This window comes from Eubalaena glacialis, chromosome X (genome assembly GCF_028564815.1).
Source record: "Eubalaena glacialis isolate mEubGla1 chromosome X, mEubGla1.1.hap2.+ XY, whole genome shotgun sequence".
NCBI classification, from domain to species: domain Eukaryota; kingdom Metazoa; phylum Chordata; class Mammalia; order Artiodactyla; family Balaenidae; genus Eubalaena; species Eubalaena glacialis.
In genome coordinates, this window is record NC_083736.1 from 26,327,596 (window position 1) to 26,350,695 (window position 23,100).

The following is a 23,100-nucleotide window of genomic DNA, read 5'->3' on the forward strand; positions in this document are numbered from 1 at the left end:
TTCTGGGAAAAAAAGAGAAGACAGAAACAGTATAGGTTAGGCAATAAGTAAGAAAGATTGTGCTGAAGGAGAAGATGAACTACACTGGGATAGCGGTGCTGGGAATTCTAATAAACCACACACTGTATCAGTGCTTCCCTCCTTCCTCAAACATTTACTGAGCACCTACTAGGTTCAGCCAAAAAGATCATAGTTTTATGACAACAGTATGTTCCAGGTACAGTATCAAAATGTTGTCTCCGTGAGCAGTTTACGTAAACACTGAGATTCTGTTCCCTCATTTGTAAGAATAGATAATAATATCCTCCCTGTCCAAAGGCAATGAGCTGAAAAGTGATTTCTGGTTTTCTGTCTATGAAATAATCTCTAAGAAGTAGAGAGAAGGGAGATGGGAAAAACTATGAGCTGGAGCTTAAAGTGACTTTCTGGGATAGTCTCAAAAGTAAACCCGACTTGCAGTGTCTCTCATTGAATATCCAATTCCCCCCTCGCACCCACCCCCCAAGCAGATAACCTTTTACCGGTTAACCAGTAATAGCTGGAACTAAGAACATAGACCCACATGGCCATTTCTGCCATGAGCAAAAAAACTATATTTAGATGTTTCAGCTTGTTCTCACTCCATAAAAACCCAGTGGGTTTGGGGTCTAAGGCCATATAGAACTTGGTGTCACACCATTGCCTCTCCACTTGATCCTGCAGGAAGACAACTACCAATGATGCACATAAGGTTTTTGACTGTGACTGGGCTCCATTCTCTAATTCCCATTGGAACTTCCATTGTAAGAATGACTCTTGTCATATTGACTCTGAGGCCAAACATAAATGTGTTCAGTGACTCTGTAACTTTAGGCAAGATTCCTAAACTTTCTTTTCTCAGATTCTCATTTATAACATGGGAATAGAACTGTTTCAGGACTTAATGAGCTCATGTACACATAGTGCCTAGTAAAGTGACCAGGGCATTTTCAGCCCTCATTATATTTGTAATTATCGCATTATTGTTTTTATTACAGGAAAAATTTTACTGACCTGGAGAACAACAGAAGAGACATAAGACTTTTATCCTTTTCCTTTCTAGATTTGTATATATTATGGAAGACACATAAAAATGGGTATTTCTCCACAGATTATCTTACTGTTAGGTATAAAAGTTAATAAATTAGGGAGAAAATTCATAACTAACTACTTGAGCTTTCTGTGAAAACTTACAGAAATAATATACCTTAATTGGTGTTTTGATTCCAAGCAAAAGCAAAAAAAAAGAAAAAAAGGACCGCTTAGGAATAATTTAAAACGAAAAATTGCCTTAGGATATATTTCCCACCTGGTAGAAGTAGGCAAATTGATATAAATATTCTTATGGCTGTCACACACCTGTCCTTGTCCCTAAAGCAATTCAGTCAGGGGCATGATATTAAGAGGAAGCAGAGGTGGTTACCAAGTACTAATAAAACCCTTGTTCTAGGGAACCAGCACTGTTGGTGATGATGCATAAAATACTTACGCTTCTCACTGGCTGACATGGTGCTTTATATTGACTTTGGATCTTTTTAACCTTGTGATCTCTTTCTCTGTAAAATCAGTTTCCTTTGCCCCCTTCTGAAAATACATTTCCTGGATTTCGTTTACAAACTCCATCCATTCTTTTATCTGTTCAGCGTAATCGATGTCTCTTACCAAGGGTGTGGCCAGATACGCTCTTCTTTTCTTTCAGGTCCTAAAACCCTGCAAATAATGTCTTGAAAGGCCAACACATCATGTTGCCACTTATTATTTTTTCCTAGTCCACCTAGTCTCTTGGAACTTTTCACCTGTTTAATATGCATCTAAAGCTTACCTGTCCAGAATCTATCCCCAGAGATGCCAAAGCTCGCCACTATTTTTAAATCTTTCCCTCTATGTGGCATCTCTCCATTTGGGCATGAATTACAAATTCACCCCAAGTGTTCTTCTCTACCTCATGAAAACATGACTGTGCCAGAACGCCAATGGCCTTCATTAGCCTGGCTGATCTATAAATCTGAACCCTCCTGAAATTCATTAAAGGAAAAATAGCTAATTGAAAATGAATGTAAAGGCACCCAGTGGGATCTTAAAACCTAGTCTTTCAAAGTGATGTGCTTTGGCCTTAATAGGGCTTTTATTTATTTAATTTCAGGCTTCCCTTGGTTTTTGTGACAGGGTTAGCGGAGGAAACAAACCCAAACATCTTGTAAACTCTCAAACTGGATGCTCATCTCAGGGGAGCTCAGAGGGTATCATGTTTTAAGTATTATCTTTCTGGAACTTGGAATGTGTCTGCTGACAGACAGCTCCCCTGGGTTTTAGCAATGCAGTGCTGTTCAGACAATTGAATAAGCTGAATTAGACAAGGTATTAAAATAACAAGCAGATGGAACTTTGAAAGAATTTTCTTTCTTTTTTTTTTCCTAAAGACTTAGAAGTTAGGCTTTGTTACAGAAGTCATTTAGAAGATATTAATGATGACTTTTCCTATTTCAAGTAAAAACCCAGAAAGATCTTGTTGCTCTTTTTTAACCAAGTTTAATATGCGGCCAATAACAGAGACTCTTTCAGCCAAACCATGGTATATGCAAATTAGTAATGTCCTTTTGTATTTGCAGATCTTATTTCTTCAGAGTAATAGAAAATGCTGCCTGGCATTGTCTTATTAATCTTCATAACGAATGCTAAGGGGCTAGGTAGGCCGTATTTGGCAATACCCACATGTAATAGAGTTTTAAAAAAATGGGGCAATGAAAACAAAATAAGTCTAGAAACTTGTTAACACTCAAAGTGGAAGTTTAGCAGTGGAAATGAACTAATGTTACCAGAAAAGCTCTTACTCTCTGTTACTTTTCATAATGATTAGCTAGAACATTTTTTCTCATGAATGACAAGATTGCCTATACTGTATTTGACACATGGTGGTTTTCCAATTTGCATCAGACTGTCTGTACGGATGTGTCTATGTCAAGAATAAAATACTTAGGTATTTGATAGATTGGGACTATTTTGCCCTCTAGAGGCAGCTCAAGGGAAGAGGCAGAAACTATCATTCAATGTTAAGGATTGAAAGATGGTAGGTAAAACTTTGGCAGGGGAACTTGAATGGTTCAAAGGCATCTCATTAGGCTCCTAGTCTCACAGTGGACCAGATCACAATGGGGCAGGTAGAGCTCAAAGCCTTTGCTATAGCCACATACAGTGGATATCGGAAGCAACAGAAGCTCAAGTTTTGTTTTAACTTGGATACTTTAACTGCTAGGGTCTCTGGGCCTGCCACCTAGTTCAAAATTCACTGTACTTTTTAGTTCACTGTAGGCTCTCAAAATATGGTAACTGAATGGATAAATGAAAATATAGTATTACCAACAAATACGAGTTCTTTTGTTGGAAGAGTGTGTGAGTGCCAAGTAAAAATATTCTTCTTTATTATGTTCCTTTTACATGCGCATATTCATATGCAAAAACATTTAAAAACCATAGGCCAGCTGATTTTTTTCCTTTTTTTTTTTTTTAAGGTTAGCTTTCAACTTGCTATTTATTGCATACTGGTGTATCATGTTCCTGAAATACAATTACTCCTCTGGTCATTTTAAAAATTTGCTCTCAAGTGGCATGCCATTTGATTTGAAGTAATGTATTGATGGAAAGAGGTGTGAACAGGCGTAAAGGGCAGCAGCAGCAGCAGGTACTCATTATATGCCAGATCAGGCACTTAGTAACTTAATTCTCACAACAAGAATCCAGCGAATCACGCCGTTTTATAGATGACAAAACCAAGTCTTGAAGAAGCCAAGTAACTTACCAGGATCACATAACCACAGAAATGAGATCTGAATTTGTGCACGATGATGACAGAGTCAGGTCACCTCACAACCCTGTCCTCCACCTCCAGTTCCAGAACTAGTGATTGTCCTCAGCTTTGCTCAGTACTGTCAGATATGGAAGTTGGTGTCACCAGATCCTCTGTCTCACCGCCACCTTTGGAGCAAGGCAATTATAGCATCCTTGATTTTGGTTGTCCTAAAATGGAGGAACGCTTGCTGGTGGTGGACGGAAGACTCACATTCATTCACAGGCTCGAATGGGTAAAATGGTCGCAGCCAACATCCTGTCGTGCTAATTGCTGCTATTTAGAAATAAGGGGCTGGGGGTGAGAAGTACCTATCCCTTCACAGTTTATAAAACACACTGAAGTTAAGGGATATCAAGGGGTGTACTCAAGCACACACAACTTTTGTGTGGCACAGTCTGGAATTTAATCCACATGCTCTGATGGTAACTGCCGTGTAATCCCCACCTGTCCAGATGGCCTGAGCCTCTTGTAGTTGTTGCTTGGCTGATAATACCTTTGAATAGAAAATAAAAACTGGTTGGATATTTTTCAGAATATCTTTCATTTCAGATACATTCTTAATCCATCAAAAGGGACATTCTAAGTAAAGGCTTGTTTCTACATGATGTGTTAATGAAGAATGGCAGGGAAAAACAAAACAAAACAAAAAACCCTTTTAGGGAAGTTTTTTTCAAGCCAAACTACAGCTGGTTGAAGAATGACAATACGATATCACACAACTGCCACTACTCCTAATTAATTGACTTTACAGGTTTTTAGATAGTCACTGGCGTGTCTTGTACTTATGACTAAAAAGTGCACTAACGATCTATAACAGTGTTATAACACAGATAGCACATTGTCAGATGCTGCTATGGATGAAAACCTCTCATTTGCTCTCGATCTGTTAGCATGAACCACTTGAGAGTTACAGATGCATCTATTACTGGCATTTTCCAAATGGCAGGGACATTTGTTGCTAACAGTCTCTGATGGGAAGGAGGAATTTGGGATTAAGACTAAAGTTAGCTAACACTTCTTGAACTAGACAGGGTGTGAGTAGTGAACACCTGACACTACTTGTGACCATCGAGCCTGAATCATGTTTAATGAAGGCACCCTCTTTTAATTTTAACCTTTTTCAATATAAATCCAACCTTTTTCCTAAAGCTTCTTCCCTTCACTTAATTGGACATCCTCTTTTATTTTTTCTCCTCTTATCTGTTACATAATGTGCCCTGCATCTTTTTACATATTTGTCATATTCTTCCCTTGTATTGGAACTATTTATGTATCATACTTTCCCATTTACTCCTCTCTCCCTTCTCTACCCCATTCCTTAAGAAAACTGTATTTTCCATGAGGGAAGGGCTCATGCAATTTTTATGTGTATATGTGTGTGTCATCAGCCTCTAGCACATATTACTGTTATATATTAATGGGTCTGTCTCATATTAGTGTCTCATTATATGAATGAAGAAATGAGTTAATGAGGAGTGAATTAAATGGATGATGTAGTTTAGCTCACTACATGGAACCAAGTAAAGTAGGCCATCCACCCTAAGTTTTTTAGTTTGAATCAAAATCACCATCCTACTAATAATATGGGTTTTTTTTTTCTTGCATAAAGGTGGTAGAATTACTGGCCAGATATTTTGTATATTTTGTTAGCATTTCATGCCAAAACTTCCACTCATCAATGATTTATTTCAATGATAATTACCCAAAATCTCCAAGTGTAAGTATCAGATGTTGAATATTAGTGTCCTGGTGCTCGGGGAGCCTTTCCCAGGCTTTTACATATGCTTCTCAATGTGATTCCAATTTTAGCATACAGATCTTTTACTTACTGTCAAGTCACTTAGCCTATTGGTTAAGGGAATCGAGTGTTCATAGCATTTCTTGAATATATTCTACATAATATCTTACCAATTCCTACTTTGCTGCTCTATTAACATTCAGGTAGAGGGGAAAATTAGGGAAGGATGCCAATCCCATGTGTAGGACAAAAGTGGAAGTCATTCACAGTATAATTTGCATCAGTTGTTTTCTCCCAAGTGGTTCTGTATTAGTGCTAAATATAATAGTACCAACTTACATATGAAAAACACAAAGAATTGGTCACCAGTTTTTTTCAAATGTAAGATGCCATCGATTTCAAAATGCATCACTATTTTATGAACCATGGAGGAAGAAAAAAATGCTGCCAAATTAAACAATGTGTGTTATTTTAAGCTATATCTTGATTTCAGAGATATTAAAATGGATTAAATGTGTGGTTCTTAGAATAGATGAAATACGGTATTTTTTCAGTAAGTAGTTATATAGTGTGTATTCAATGCTCTATACTTTCAACATTGATAACCTTCTTTTTTGAAGGGTGGAGATACACAGGGTGTTCATGACACTTACTCTTCTAGGAAACTGTCTAAAGCCTAGTGTGCTTTGCAAGACCTGTCACTGCAACTCTAATTTCTGGATGTGTGAAGGTCTGTTCACTCTCTCAGATTCTTACATACAAACTTAAAGCGTGCGTTGCCACAGCTTTCCAGAAGGTAACATCTATCCCACGAAGTTTTCACATCTTTTATTAGGTACTTTTTGTGGCATTCTTTGGCCTATACTATGGCAGGCTTACTCAAAGCAGTTTGTTGTACACAGAAAGTTAAATATTCTTAAACATTAAAAACTTTCACCAACATTAGTATAATGACTTTCAATTAGCTAGCAACAAAACAAACATATTCTTACACTCCCCCTACGTTTTAATGGCAGTCAAAGAGAGTATGAGTACAAATCTCAGCAATTAGAATAAGAAGGGTGAAGTAAGAAGGGTGTGTTGGAATAGGACAGCGAAGATGGGGGGCCTTGGCCTTGCTGTTGTCCATTCTACACATATTTGACCTTCAGTCCTTCAATTGCAGGACAGCAAACTGCTCGAGCCTACTCCTGTGATCCTTTGTCATTACTTTCTTGTCTCCTTTATCTCCCGTATTTATCTTCATCTCTGCTATGGGTGCAGCGGATTAGCATATACTGCCACTACTACTACTACCACCACCACCACTACAACCACTACTGTCACTACTACTATGACTAGCTCATATATATTTAGCAATCGTCATGTGCCTGGCAATATTCTGTCATTCATATATATACATGTATATATATGTATGTATAGTTGATTTACAATGTTTCTGCTGTACAGCAAAGTGGTTCAGTTATATATATATATCCTTTTTCAGATTCTTTTCAATTATAGGTTATTATAAGATATTGAATATAGTTCACACATATTAATCAATTTAACTGATTTACTTTAAAAATAGCCTTTATCTTTTCAATTAATTTTAGTTTTACAGCAGAGTTGAAAATGTAGTACAGAGAATTCTCATATACCCTTCATCCATTTCCCCCAAATGTTAACATCTTACACAACTGTGGTACATTTGTTGAAATTAAGAAATTAACATTGATACATTACTATTAAGTTCTAGACTTCATTTGGATTTCACAAGTTTATTCACTCATGTCCTTTATCTGTTCCAGGATCCATTCCAAGATACCAAGTTGCATTTAGTTGTCATGTCTCCTTAACCTCCTCTGATCAGTGACAGTTTCTCAGTCTTTCCTTGTTTTGCATGATGACTGTGACTATTTTGAAGAGTACTCATTGGGTATTTTGTAGAATGTCCCTCACTTTGGGTTGGCCTGCTGTTCTTCTCATGATTAGACTGGGATTATGGGTAACTAATTCACTTTTCTCAACCTATAAGATGATACTGTTATGATTCTATTTTAGAGATGAGGTGACTGGGGCAGAGAACAGTTGAGTAATTTGAGCGTCTGGGTTTGAACGCAGAAAGTCTTGTTACAAACCCTGAACTCATGAACACTATGTTATATTGAGTCAGGATTTATAAATTGGAATCGTTACTTCCTTAGTATCTCTCTAGTATTTTTTGGCTTCAGATTACTGTGAATCACAGATTATCTGTGAAACAATAATAATAATTGTACTTAATATGCTGATGCCCACCACATTATTTGGGTTTACTAAGTTTCTGGACCATGTTCGCTGTTAGTATTGCAATTATTTTTTTATGAAGGGGGCTCTGTCTAATTTTTTAGTTGCATAATCACAATTCTGTGAACCTGAAGGAGATTTGAAATCATAGGTTTTGTTGATTCCACCCTTTATCTCACTTCTCAAAGGAAGTGTGCTGGCGCTCTGTTTGCGTGCCTTATTTGTAGGGAGACAGTACTCTGTGAATTCTGCAAAGCAATCCATGTACAGAGGAGGAAAACGTGGGTACTCTAATAGTCCCTGCAAGTTTGGGAATTGATGAAAAGGATAAGGCCACTTTCCAAATGAACTTTTAAAATTTCTAGGAATAGACGGCTCTCAGAGTTAGGCTATAGAAAAAAAATAACATTGGAGAAAATTCCAAAAATGTTATTTTAGCAGACTCTGTCTGTACATATGCTTATGCATGTTCTTTGGAAGCTCATACTCTAGCATTTAGCAGTACCAGAATTTCTATGCCAGTAATGTTAAATGGAAATCCCTCCCTCTCAAACTGGAAAATGTCTTATAGGTTAGCATGTGTATAAAAATGCGGATGCCTTTCTCTAGAGTAAGAATTGAGGGAAAATAAAATAGCTATGAGATGTGTTCATTTATTGAGGAAAACATGAAAAAAAATTACTCCAGAATGGTGTTATCAACTTAAAATTAGATATGCTTCTTTCTTTTCTTTTTTTAACATTCTGTGCACTTTTATTTTTGTAAAATGTAAACTGAGAAGTACCATCTACCTTTCAATAATGGAGATACTGGTACTTCATATGCATGAACTGCTTCCATTTTTGCTGCTAAGTTCTTTATTTTATTTTATTTTATTTAAAAATTTTTTTCACATTCTATTTTTTATTTTTTTAACATCTTTATTGGAGTATAATTGCTTTACAGTGGTGTGTTAGTTTCTGCTGTATAACAAAGTGAATCAGCTATACATACACATATATCCCCATATCTCCTCCCTCTTGCGTCTCCCTCCTCCCCTCCCTATCCCACCCCTCTAGGTGGTCACAGAGCACCGAGATGATCTCCCTGTGCTATGTGGCTGCTTCCCACTAGCTATCTGTTTTACATTTGGTAGTGTATGTATGTCCATGCCACTCTCTCACTTCGTCCCAGCTTACACTTCCCCCTCCCTGTGTCCTCAAGTCCATTCTCTACGTCTGCATCTTTATTCCTGTCCTGCCCCTAGGTTCTTCAGAACCTTTTTTTTTTTTTTTTAGATTCCATATATATGTGTTAGCATACGGTATTTGTTTTTCTCTTTCTGACTTACTTCACTCTGTATGACAATCTCTAGGTCCATCCACCTCACTACAAATAACTCAATTTCATTTCTTTTTCTGGCTGAGTAATATTCCATTGTATATATGTGCCACATCCTCTTTATCCATTCATCTGTCGATGGACACTTAGGTTGCTTCCATGTCTTTGCTATTGTAAATAGTGCCATGCTTATTTCTAATCTCACATAGATTGAGTTCCTGCTATGGGCAGGGCACTTTCCTTGGTGCTATGTCCTAGATCACATAGTACAATTAATACAGAATTTTCTGCTAAAAGGCTATAATGCTTGGAAAAGTATTTTTCAGATGTAACAAAGGGAATATTTTCTCTTAGGAGACTACTGATGCTCTTGAGCTAAAGTATTGAAAGGTAAACTTCATAAATCACAAGAAAATGCCCAAATTGGAGATAGAAAGCAGTTTGGCCAGGGATCACACAGCAGATGTCCTCATTGGGTGGGATATTGACTTGGTGAGTTTTTTTGTGCTTTCCAACTCTAAAATCCTGAGTTTTTCTAATGTTAAGCTACCTGATTGTGATTACAAACCTCTGTCATCATTCAAAGATTTGGAAGTCAGACTTCCTGCTGGAAGTGTTAAAAAATACTTTGGAAGGATCAGTAAGTAGGCTTGATTCAGATTTTTCAAAACTGCCACCTTCTTGGTGTCATGTGATGTTGCATCTGTGGCTGTAATGCCTGTGGTTGTGATTAGCTGACACTTGTCCAGCAGTTCGTATTTTTAGGTTTCTCTCAGTGATGCCAAGCAGTGGAAAGCATTATTTCTTTGCCTGGATTTCTCATTGCATGTGTATAAAATCATATCTTTATGTCTATAAAGGAATGAGACTCTATAGCTACCTGCCCTGTGTTCCCTTCATATCAAGGGGAAGGAAATATATGTCCAAATTCAAATGGGATTCTAGTCCCTTTATTAATCTTTCACAAGGCTTTCATTCTATGTTTTTGATGGATTATATCAAATCAAGCATGTTTATTTTTCTGCTCTGTAAAATCAACTGAAACTCCTTATTTCTCACTGCTGAACCTGCTTCTCCTACAGTCTGCTCTGTGTCAAAGAAGTTATTCCATTTCCTCAGTTAGTCAGAGCAAAAGCCTCTCTTGAGGCTTATTCTTGACTCCTCTCTTTCTCTCATGCACCACGTCCAAATCAGCAAATCCCGTTAGCTTTATCTCCAAAATATGTCCAGAATCCTGTCACTTCTCACATCTCTGTTACTAGCATTCTGGTCCAAGCCAGCATCTTCTCTTTCTTGGATTATTTTAAGAACTTTCTACCTAGCCTGAGTCCAGCTTTGCCAAACTGTGTTCTGTTCTCTGTAAGTAGCCACGGTGATTCTGTTAAAATGTAAGTCAAATCATGTCTCTCTTCATCTCACTCAGATCAAAATCCAAATTCCACGCCAAATATAGAAAATCTCTCTTCCTTTATCTACCCGACAGCATCATTTCTTCTCTTTCTTCTCTCCACACCAGCCACACCACCCGCTTTGCTATATTTGAACACACCATAACTCTCCCACTCAGCACTTTTGAAATTACTGTTTTCCTTTTCCAAAATGCTCCTCTCCAAGATACCCATCCTCAAGGTTTGCTCCCTTACTTTCTTCATGGCCTCTGTTCCCTATTTCACTCATCAGAGAGGCCCTTCTTGATTACCTCAAACCAAAGGCCACCACCTCCCACCCACTCCTCACTCTCTGTCATTCCTATACGTTGTCTCCATATCACCTGCCACCACCTAACATATTTTATTTTCTGTCTCTCCCCATTAGAATATAAGCTCCATGAAAGCAGAGATGCATCTGTTCGTTTTGTTGCCTTTATCACCAAGTGTAGAATTGTACATGACACATATACGAGATCAATAAATACTTACTGAATGAATATAGTTTAAAGACAAACTGTCATTAAATTGGACTAGGCCAAACACATGTATAGATCAACTTTCAGTAGAATATATAGCATGGCTTATATTTACACATATTCAAATCTGGTCTTCAAACGTATTTTCATATTCCCTAACTATAAATATTTAGTGCTATGGGAGGGAATGATGTCAATTATTTTAACTCCTTTGGCATTTGAGAAACTACATGGAACTTTCACTATTCATCAATTGTGTTTTTTTCTCTAGATCTAATATCTCTTTTTCTTATTGAACATTCTCTTCAGTGCAGTTTTTAAAACTATTTTACCGCAGTTTTGAAATCTTGTTTTTTTTTTAATTTATAAAGTCTAACTATAGTATAGATCAGGGCCTATAATACTATCTATATAATTCAGTATCTTCCAGAATGTGTTTTCTCTGTCAAAGACTATGGTTCACATTATCATGGATGTCATGCAAATTTGGAAGTGAAAGTGTAGCTATGTTCCTGTTACTTGCTTCTGTCATCATTGTCAAATGCATATCAGTAGAACTTGCAAAAACACTTAATGGTATTAGATTGATAGTAACATTCTTTCACAATGTAGTATTGACTGTGCTATGCTAAAAATAGTCATTTCATTCAATAGGAGAAAAAAAAAAACATGGGCTAGACAAGTGAGAAAACGAAGATATGCCCTAGTCTGTTTTGAGTAGAAAAATATATTTTCCATGTTTTTCTTCACTTTTCTTAAAGCAACTAAAATTTGTAAGAGGATGATTTTTTAAAGTTGTGTACATGATTAAGATTAGAAAAATAATAAAACTGACATGACACATATTTTAAGCTTAAAGACTTATATTTTTATATACACACAATATGTAGCTTAGAAATCATTGTGCTATTAGATTGACTTTTTAACTTACTGGAAATTGGTGTTCTAATTTAGATGCATGTGTATGACCCCCATGTCTGTTTTAGGATAGATTTAATCATAAAATGATTTACATTGGGCAAATTAGAGTAAACTCACTTGAGTAATTAATTTAGGTGTTTCAAGGAGTTAATTTAGGTCACATAAATAAGACCTTTGTCTCAAGGAATCCTTTACTACTCTGTATTGCCATTTGACCTAGATCTTTTTTTCTTTCCATCCAGAAGAAAATCTGTTGATAAGCTATGTGTCATTCTTTGCTGTTAATCGAGGTCTTTAGTATATTGAGTACTGTATTAGAGTCTATGGCATGAGTTCATTAGAAATGAAATTTTGATCAGTCTCTACTTAGAATAATTGCTTTTATCTATATTTTTCAGGCTCATAGCTGAGAATAATTAATCTTATTGAAAATTTGGGTCAATTTATAGTTGATCTTGAATCACAGACTGACAGAACGGGAGACATCTTGTCACTAATATGTGTGTTATGTATGACTATAGTTATCTATATAGTCGTATATAATATTAACAAGAGATTTGTGCATTGTCATGTGCATTCTTCTATAGCTTGTAGTTACTGCAACCTTTCAGGTCAATAAAATACTAGTTCTGATTTGGTTTAAATTTCTAATATAGGCGTTTATACTAAGTTTCTTTGAGTAATGCTGGGCACTTATATTAACAGAAAAGTAACTGTTTATATCACCTGTTAATAGAATGCACATTACTTCCACTAAATAATTTTTCTTCTCTTTGTGACCTGTTCTTCATTATCAGACATGGGGAAACATTAGTAGTCATGGCAGTTTAACCACTTTGAAGCTTAAAAATAACTCATTACTTTTTAGGCTGTGAAAGTATTTCCAAAATGCCAAACACATGAGTAGAAAGTTCTATTTTGCATTTTAAAAATAAATTATATGAAATTATCACATTAACTCTTTCAGGCAGGTAGGATTCATTTACCTAAATGATCATGTCAGTATAAAGAGGTGTTACCCTACTGATCTGAAAACGGTAATTGAAGTTCCAAAAATTACACCCGGGGGTAATTTCTATCCTGACAGCTGTGTGCATATTAGGACAATTAAAGTGCCAAAGGATTCTCATTTTATTTCTTGGTTATTATGTCTAAGGATATTGATGGCACATTATTGAGATCTGTTCAGGATCCAATGATTAAAATAAAAATGATGATCTCATCATGTTATTCACATAGCACAGTTATCCATTTCTCTTTTGATTTATAACTTATTTTTGCCTAATGCAGTTTAGTCAAGTCTCCTGGGCTTATATACTTTTTAGTTTTTGATAATCTATACTAATGGACTGCAAGGGTAGCAATATAATCTAATGAAGTGGCTAAACCCAGAGTCTTGGGAATGGATTATGATAGTTTGAAGCAGATCGTGTTTGTTTAGCCTAATTTTATGACTGATTCACATTTATTAAGCAGGTCCTTGCTGGATGGCTAGTTCAGAATGGCTTAGATTCGAATAGAGAGTTGGAGAGTATCAGCAGAGGTAACTTCTAGGAATAGGAGTAGAAGCCCGACAAATATTTAAAATAAACACTGTGAATCAACATTTGGTGTTACCTGATAATTCTCAAAACTCTATTCTCTATTTAAGGTTTTTTCAATAAATTTATTTATTTTTTTTATTTTTATTTTTAGCTGCATTGGGTCTTTGTTGTGGCTCGTGGGCTTCTCATTGCAGTGGCTCCTCTTGTTGCGGAGCACGGGCTCTAGGCGCGCGGGCTTCAGTAGTTGTGGCACGCGTGCTCAGTAGTTGTGGCACGTGGGCTCAGTAGTTGTGGCGCACGGGCTTAGTTGCTCTGCGGCATGTGGGATTTTCCCGGACCAGGGCTCGAACCCATGTCCCCTGCATTGGCAGGCGGATTCTTAACCACTGTGCCACCAGGGAAGTCCCCTCTATTTAGCTTTGATACAATTGCGTATTAGTTAATCAGGGTCATTGTATATATATGACCAGTACTTCTAAGCTATATTTATTATTGTCTTCCTGAATGTGGCTGGCTATTAAGCATGTTCTGTCCATGAAAAATTACCGATATATTAATGGTAAAAATATGAAATAAAAGTAGACTCACACCATTCCTAGGTACAGTGTCACATCTGTAATTGAAATGCCTATTTGTATGAAAGCATTATGAATTGCAGTTCTGTGTATACATTTCTGAATATGGCAAACTTAAAAAAATTATTTTTTCTTTGCGCTTCATGTTTAGTACTAGAAGAAAATGATTTGTGGCTAATTTAACATTTAAGTAAAATTAACATTTATCCCGGGGCATTCTAGGTACTACAGCCTGTCCCATTCATTAGGACATTTTGTACTTATCTGCAGAGCCACTCTCCTCAGAAGAGAATCTGCTAAATTTCTGCAGATTCTTATCCAGCATCAATCACTTTGATTAGGGTCTCACTCCACGAACCAGGCAGCTTCTCTTCCACAGCAGCTCCATATGTCTCCTACAGCTGTTCCACTTTCTAGGCAGAACGTGACTCCCTTTGACTCATAGTTTGTGTCCCTGTCAAAAAGACAGTCGATAGCTCCTTTAATATTTTGATTTGCTCAAGACCCTTAGGGCTTGGAATATTACTAGTGGCCAGTCCTGAATCTGGAAACTTTAGAATGAGAGAAATTGTGTCCATGAATGTTTTGATGGGTGAAGTATTTACATCAATAATGATGCTAAGGAACTGTTTGAAGAGCAGGGATAGGGCAGAAACTTTACTTATGAAAAAATTTCTCCAGGGAAGTTTTCATTGTGCAACCCAGTGATGAAAGGCTACCGTCTTTTTTGTTTTATGTTAATGAGGGTTAGGTTGCCTTTTCTTCTTCTCTATGGTTGGTTTACAGTCTGCAGATTTTATATTGGAAAATATTTTTTCAAGTTAATGTACTTGTATTATTATATTATACGATGGAAAGCCAGGACAGCTATTATACATTAACTCCAGAGCCAACAGAATTTTTCTGTGTATTTTAGAACCTCTGCAATACCCAAAATGTTAGCTGCAATAGCTTCACTGTAATGAAAACATGTAGAATAAATAAAATGGGAGAAAACAGGTTCAGAATACAAGAAACTTTCATTTCTATAAATGGCAACCTGATTCATTCATACCTAAAAATATAGAGTTTTTGTGGCTCTTAATGTAAAAAGATAAAGCAAAACATCTTTGAAGAAATAGTAGAGTATCACCTGAAGCTTGCTGAATAAACATTTTTGGGGAAAGATAATAAAGCTTTTGAACGTGAACTTCTAGGATTTCAATGGAAAGATCAAGCATCTAAAAACTTGATTATCCAGTTGAAAGAATGATGTTGGGATGCCTTTACATAATTTGGTAAGATTTTAGTATTGAGCTTCTGCCTTTAATTAGAATAGCTACCAAAATCAAAAGACACTAGTTACCACTCCATGAATGGTGTAAATGAAACCTCAATGTACCTGCTCATGGATTTGGGAGGGTTATTTAAACATTTCCTATCACCAACAGCATGAATGGTTTTTAAAAGAAACTAACATGAAAAACAAAGGTGTTTGACTCCTGGTTTTAGTATGTTATACCCTTGAGTTTCATATGGCTCTGTTGGTAGCAACTTACCTTGTTCGTGGAAACCTAGAAGTCATCTAAATGTTACTTGATGATGTTTTATCTCAAAGGCAAAAACACTGGAATACTTCAACTTCCCATACAGAATTGCACCTTCAAACTAATGTCTAGTTGTTGAAATGGAAGAAGGAAGAGGCAGATGAAGTAAAGTAGTTACAGACTTGATAGGAAATGTGAATGAATAAGCAATTGACCATTTGACTAGTTAAGAACCATTGCACATTTCATTATAGCTGTAATTTTTTGAGTCCATGAAGCCATATTCAAGTAGGAATATACACACTCATTTTTAATAAGTATAACAATCAAAAGTAAGTCCTTCTGGGATAAAGATGTGGTACATATATACAATGGAATATTACTTAGCCATAAAAAAGAACTAAATAGTGCCATTTACAGCAACATGGATCTATTAACAAATGACCCATACACTTAAAAAGTTCTCAGTCTTGGTCTTCCCTGGTAGTGCAGTGGTTAAGAATCCGCCTGCCAATTAAGGGGACACGGGTTCGATCCCTGGTCGGGGAAGATCCCACATGCCGTGGAGCAACTAAGCCCGTGCACCACAACTACTGAGCCTGTGCTCTAGAGCCCGCGAGCCACAACTACTGAGCCCGCACACCTAGAGCCCATGCTCCGCAATAAGAAGCCCGCGCACTGCAACAAAGAGCAGCCCCCACTCGCCACAACTAGAGAAAGCCCGTGCGCAGCAACGAAGACCCAACGCAGCCAAAAATAAATAAATTTTTAAAAAAATTTAAAAAGTTCTCATATTTAAATATTCATTTTTCATTGTGTTACATCATATTCTACTTCATTTTTAGGAATAAACTTCAAAAAGAAATGTTCTCTAGAAATGCCCCAAAAACTTGAAACTGATTTTGGTTACATCAGTTTTACTCTGCATTGAAAGTTCACAAAGAATTAAAATTAATGATTTTAATATCTTTTGGGAAACTTCAACCCTAATTTATCTCCTAAAATCACAGGAAAATTGGTAATGGTATAATTCATCCCAATTAAAAAAAAAATTTTAAAAGTTCTCAGTCTCAATAATCCTGGGCATATTTTAATAATCTCTTTAACTTCAGTCTCTCTTATTTTCCCCACCATTGACCTCTTCAATTGGGCACCAAATCTTATGATCCCATCTCTTAATTTGTTCACACAATTAATTGCATTTACTTATTTATTCACATGTCTTTCCATTACTATACGACTTCTTGATGACTAACACTCCACGGTGGTGTCAAATATTAGCAGTTAAATGTCTGCTGAATTAATGAGCAAATGAATGCATGGAAGAATGCAAAGTAAACATTTATTAATATAGAGTAGGGGAAGGAAATCTAACCGGTGGTACCAAAGAAACCTTTGTGATTGATAAGAACTAGGTCTTTAACCTCTTGAGAATTAGAAATTCTGAACATGAGGGTTGGGGCATATAGATAACTTACATGATAAAGTTATTTCTACTTGAAATGGCTGAAATGAATATGTTGAAATATGTCCAGATTTAAAGTTTCAATCTATAATTTTCTATAACCAAGAGCTATTATTAATGGAAATTAAGGTTTCTATTTAATTATTATTTTTAAAAGCAAGATTCCACTCCTGGAGAGACTGAAATAGTCATTTCTTATTTCCCTCTCTCCCTCATCAACTAAGTCTTACCTGTCACTATAACCAGTTGTTTATATCTCTAAAATGTATCTAGAATCTCTATCAGCTTTTATTTCTAATATTTACCTCCATTATCATTCTTATTTCTGTAGTATCTTACACACTGCTGCTTGATTTCTCTTTTTAAAACCCGTATCTGGTCATATGATTACTAATGCTCAAACAATTTTCATGATTTCCCATTGCATATAGAATATAAGCTTCTTGAAAAGGCATTCAAAATTGTACAACCTGTTCCACACATACATGTTCATCCTTTTCTCTGTCCCTCCTCTTTGTAGCCTCTCTAATCTATGTAACCCATTATAATCACCAGGCTTCATGAAGCCCAATTTTTGAATGGTATCAAGTTCTTGGAAACATCTGACATTCAAAGAGTAAATAAAAGTATTTCAAAATTATTTCATCTATCTCACAATGAAACACCAAGGTGGTAGGGGGAACTATTATTAGTTCACAGCTAACATCTTAAATATTCTTGCCCACCATTCGTGTCTCCTCAGGGTGCTATCTTGATTGGAAGGACAGTCTCTCATTCTCTCTTCCACAGCAACTCTTCCCACTCTCTGAAACTCTGCAGTAATTGCTTTATTTTTCTACTCTACCTGCCTCAACATTTTAGTTGTAAATAAATTTAGCCTGTTTTCTTTTGTATTTTGTCTGCCTCACTCATTACTCAGTTTTTTGTTTGGTTTGTTTTTTACAATAAAGGAAAACTCATAAGCTGATGCTACAAGCAAAGCTCTTCTCTATCAAAGTCGGAAATGGGAGAAAGTTTGAAATACTCATTTTTAAATAACTTTTGTCCTCATTACAAGTCTACTTTATATCACAGTTATTCAGCATATGCTACTGAGAGAGAGCCCCCCTTTCCTTTTTTTTTCTTTTCCTTCTCCTCATTCAAAATACAATGTTCTTTCAGCTTAGAGGCCCCAATTCCTTAAGTCAGAATTGTCTATACCCTTCTCTATGCTGTCTCAGCTTTTTGCCTGTTCTTCTGGTGCACTGTTTGCCTTGAACAATTATATCTTGGCTGTTTCCTCTCCTAGACTGTGAAATATGTGATGACTTGGACAGTGGTCTTATTCATGTTGTTATCCCCAGTACTAAGTAAAGTTCCTTTTACAAAGGAGAAATTCCTATATGTGTTTGTCAAATTGATTTCATTTGACGGACTATATTTCAGAGGTAGGTTTAAATAAATTCACAGGCAGTTATACTTTAGCCTGTCAATAAAAACTATGTAGAGAAAGTGTATGCATCGTTAATCACTTACAAACATTTATCACTGATTTCAGTATGAAATCTAATCATATGGATAGCATGAGGCATACAAAATTATGATCAGTGTATTTGGCCAAAATAATTTTCTCTTCATATTTATAATTTTGTTGGAAGTAGTTGGACCAACATTATAAAACCATGTCTTTAATTTGATCAGCTTTACCCAGCGTGTACATTTTCTTTGTAAATGTGGTTATAAATTGCTTACTTTTGAGTATACATGATAAATATGTCTGCATGACTGATGTTAACATCATTCTAAATTTTTTAATGTCATGTACAGTGCCAAGACAACCAACACAACTATTTAAATTAAACATATTTTGAAAATATTTACTAAATTTGTTTGAAGTTTTGAATCTAAGATTATGAACAAAATTAAAAACTAGTTTTAAAAATAAAATATAATACAAACACTTAAGAGTTTTATCTAAAAATAAGCCATTTTAAAAATACTTCATTTTTGTAAACCTAATATAGGAATTCTAGCACCTGTATTATTACTGTACAATAATTAGGCAAGGGAAGATGAAAATGATATAAATATATTTTTAAATATCTTGATTAATCACTATGGAAACTGTCTTTTTTCATCAGGTTGAGATATCTTTTTTTTAAAATACCAACTCCTAGACATCATGTAAAATTTCCAAATTTAATTAAAGTAAATTTACTAACTGATATTGTAAATATATGAAAAACAATTAAAGACTTTTTAGAACTCAGAGAAATGCTAGACACTTAAAATTTGGAGACAAACTATAGAAACATTTTGGACAAGCTAAAATATAATCAAATGTAGAATTTTATAGTAAGGAAAAAATAAAAGACTTTTTTCAAGTCTAAACTTATGAAATTCTGTATGAGCTTTTGTTCCTTAATATGAAGTAAAATTACTTTGCCAAACTTGCTAAAAGAAGTAACACATGATTAAATCTTTGGACCTGCCAGCATGGGTAAAAATAAGGTGATGTATGGAAAGGTAAAGTCGATTCTTTATAAGCAGGGAATACTTCAAAATATTCAACTGATGAAACGGTGGTTGTTTACGGTCCTCGCCTTCTGAGGCTGTTTGATAATGTGTACGTCTATTATTCTTTCTTGTCCTCAAATGGCCTGGGAGCTGTGGTTTATTCACTGCCCTTTCGGTTTCTTTCCCACCAGCATGCAGTAGCCCATTCTACTTTGAATTTCTTCACATCTCTTCTCTTCCTTGTTGCTGTGGTGTACTAACCTCCTGGTGGTAGCCTTCATTCCTCAAAGCCTTTGACACTGTCTCAAGTTCTTTTTTCTATGTTATCTTTGTCATTTGAGCAACTACTTCAAAACAAATTTTCTAAAATGTTGCCCGTGTTTTCCCATCATGTGGACTTGCACCTGTCTGTGTAAACCCAAGTCAAATGGATTTATTTACTTGTCCAGGCCTACACCCTGGAAGCTGAATAATGACACAGAAAAACCATACAACTGTGAAATGTAATGTCCCTGTAAATTGTAGTCACCACCTTCTTCTGTGTCCTCCGCACAGTCAGCCGCTGTAGGTTTCCTTGGCATTCTCCTGCTATTATTGGTATTTCTCAATTAAATATATAGTGTATATTAACTATTACTGTTAAAATGAGTTTGGTAGTGGTTACTTATAAAAATTAACTATTTGTAATAGACAGCTATTATATAAGGTTATTTTCACTTAGGATGAAATGTAAAAGAGTGGCTTATTTCAGAGTGTGTTCCATATTTTTATAATGGAGTTAAATATGTCAAGTCCTTATATTGTATATTTGAAATGTTTTACTAGGGCAGCTCCTTTTTAATACGTACAGGTTTAATTTAGTCTCTGAAGAAAGGTAGTCCATACTTTTAATTTTATTCATTAATACAATATTTTTATTACTAGAATATAATACTTAACAAACACTATAGGTAAACGTTTATTTACTACTGACTGAACTATTGAGCAATAATTCTGAAAATGTTTTACCAACTATAAAACACTGTGCCAAACTATAAAGTGCTTTTACTAATCAATTTGGAAATCATAGCACCTGGTCTAATGAGCATGCTTGTTTTAAATTGAACAGATGCAGGGTGTGATGATATACCGCATTAAAGTTATGAGTTAATGGATATCCTTGCAATTACAAGTCATATAGTGAAGGTAGTTAAGCTATATCTACTTCTGCCAGTGAAGGAACTGTATAATTTCATGTATTTTAAATCTTATTTATAAACTAGCCTTCAGAAAATGGATATGACACCGTAGTGCCTTTTGTTGGTAGTATTGTGTGGTTGTTTTTCAGTTGTCATTTCAAAATTGAAGCTAAACTCTATACCAGAAAAATAAAAAGAAAGTTAATCAAATTCATCTGTGCACAAAGCTTTAGCATTATGGATTCAGATATAGCCAAGTACTAGAACTTTTTCAGTTTCAAAAATTGAGCCCTTTTGAAGTTTAGATATTTAATAGCAGAAATTCTGAATATGAGGGATATGTGATATAAGGAAAAATTATTTCCATTCTGTAGTCTGTGCTGTGTATGTTTTTTGTATGTAATTCATATTGAATTAATATGTTTTCAGACATGAGAATGTTATTGCACTGGAGTTAGTTGAAGGCAGTGATGTGGAACTGCATTTCAATTGTAGAAGGAAACTTCAATTTACCTGATTGGTTATAGGTAATTCGAATATTTTTTACTATAACAGTAAAAGTGCAAAGTCAAGCACAGGTATATTCTCCTAGAAAATTAAATACTTCTTGAATGGCGTTATGAAGTGACACGGAATAGCTATGCCTGCATTCTGTTTTCCTGCAAAGGCCTTGTTTCCAAGTTGGATAATTTTTCTTAACACTGAAGAGTGTCATAATGAAATTTCTTCTGGAAAAATTATGTGTAATGATAAACATAAATCAGTTAAAGAATACTACAAGGTAGTATATAATTAAACAGTAATGTCTCAGACCAGGTAAATGGTTGCCTCAATGATTCAGTTATGAGATGGTGAGATTCTAGAGGATGGATATTGCAAAGGAAATCAAAAACAAAATATGTGGAGACATTTCTTAAAGTAATAATCAGCGGTACTCCGAGGTGTGCTTAATGTGAAGAAATAGTAAAAGCAATAAAATTTCAAACAATAAAAATTCATACTGATTTGATTGTATGTTGCATAAATTCTCTTTACAACCCTATTATGTTTTTCCTTTTATCAGTTACATTTAGGATTTTTACCATATTTTTGTTTTATTTCTATGAGCTTCCCCTTAACTTTTACCTTCATTTTTATCCTCTTACTATGATTCCTTTGACCCCAGATTCTTTTGTCATGTCCATTCATTTTAGTATTTCATGAATGGCATCAGGATGTTTTCTAAAATTCTCTCTGGTTTCTGTGGAAAAAATTCCAAAGACCTGTTCACTTTCTAAGCTTCAGGATTAGTGTGTTGATATTGATTAGGAAAATTTCTATAGGCAACTTCTTATACTGCTCCCTGAACCTTAAATACGAAGACCCAGTGTTTAGGCCCAGCGTTTGGTAACAGCTTGTGTGGTTGGACCTTCTTCTCTTCTTTGTCTTCATGAGTGGAGATTCACGTACACAATCCAAACCCGTTTCTGGTGCCTAGTCAGCCTTTACCCAGTGCTGCTTTTTGGATGCATGTGGAGTTTTCTCCAAATAAAACTACCATATCATCTAACTGTACTAGAAAGTCAGAAGCATTCTGTACTTAGACATTTTACCTTAAACTTTTATTATGGAAATTTTGAAATATATACAAAATAGAGAATAATGAATGAAGGCTCATATACCCATAAGCAAATCTCAGTAAGTATAAGCATTTTACCAATCTTTGTACTTTCTGTACAGGCTTTATACATGGAAGTATTGATCTCCAGTATGCCCTGTTCTAGATTCTCCTCTCTACACCCACTTACACTGCTCTTCTGGAAATACCTACCTATCTGAGCATGCAATATGATCGACTGTCCACTTTTTTTTTCCCCAACTATATTTTGATCTGTGAGTTAGAATATTGGAATCAATGTAGGAAGAGAGAAGCTAATATGGAAAGGCCAAAGGAAGAAAAGGGGGAAAAAAAAGCTAAGACAGACTTTGGTAGTTCTAGTGAACCAGGGAAGTACAGCAATCCCCCTCTTACCTGTGGTTTCACCTTTCACGGTTTCAGTTACTCATGGTCAACTGTGGCCTGAAAATATTAAATGGAAAGTTCCAGAAATAAATAATTCATAATTTTAAAATTGTGTGCTATTCTCAGTAGGGTGATGAAATCTCATGCTGTCCCTCTCCATCCTGCCAAGGACATCAGTCTTGCCTTTGTCCAGTGTATCCTGCCCATTAGTCACTTAATGGCACTGTCTGGGTTATCAGATGGACTGTCCTAGTATCACAGTGCTTGTGTTCAAGTATCCCTTCTTTTACTTAATA